This window comes from Penaeus monodon, chromosome 20 (assembly GCF_015228065.2).
Source record: "Penaeus monodon isolate SGIC_2016 chromosome 20, NSTDA_Pmon_1, whole genome shotgun sequence".
NCBI lineage: Eukaryota > Metazoa > Arthropoda > Malacostraca > Decapoda > Penaeidae > Penaeus > Penaeus monodon.
Window position 1 is genome coordinate 7567335 of NC_051405.1, and position 295 is coordinate 7567629.

The following is a 295-nucleotide window of genomic DNA, read 5'->3' on the forward strand; positions in this document are numbered from 1 at the left end:
GATGATTCGTTATCAAAGCGACGTGCGCGGCCAAAGGTAGGCCGAATGACGTTATTTTCCTGCGCAGAAGGTCAGCGCTGAAAGACCTATTTCATGCAGTGAATTTCGTCTCCATCTGCCTTCAAAGGCGCGAATTCGGGCTGAAAAAGCAGATAAAGACAGTTTTCTCTAAGTATCTAAGTTTCATTTTCTAATGCATTTCTAACCCATACTAAAACATTCTACAATATGGGTTACGTTCTATGATCATCTCTTGAATTCTTTGGTTTTATTATTCTCTTGCGCTGTTTTATTA

General features: G+C 39.7%; 1 protein-coding gene across 1 annotated transcript in view; it reads right to left on the reverse strand.

Annotated features, from left to right (window-relative positions):
* Nucleotides 1-295, reverse strand: part of LOC119585610 (eukaryotic translation initiation factor 2D-like) — an 18116-nt gene that overhangs the window by 10888 nt on the left and 6933 nt on the right. The window lies entirely within an intron of this gene.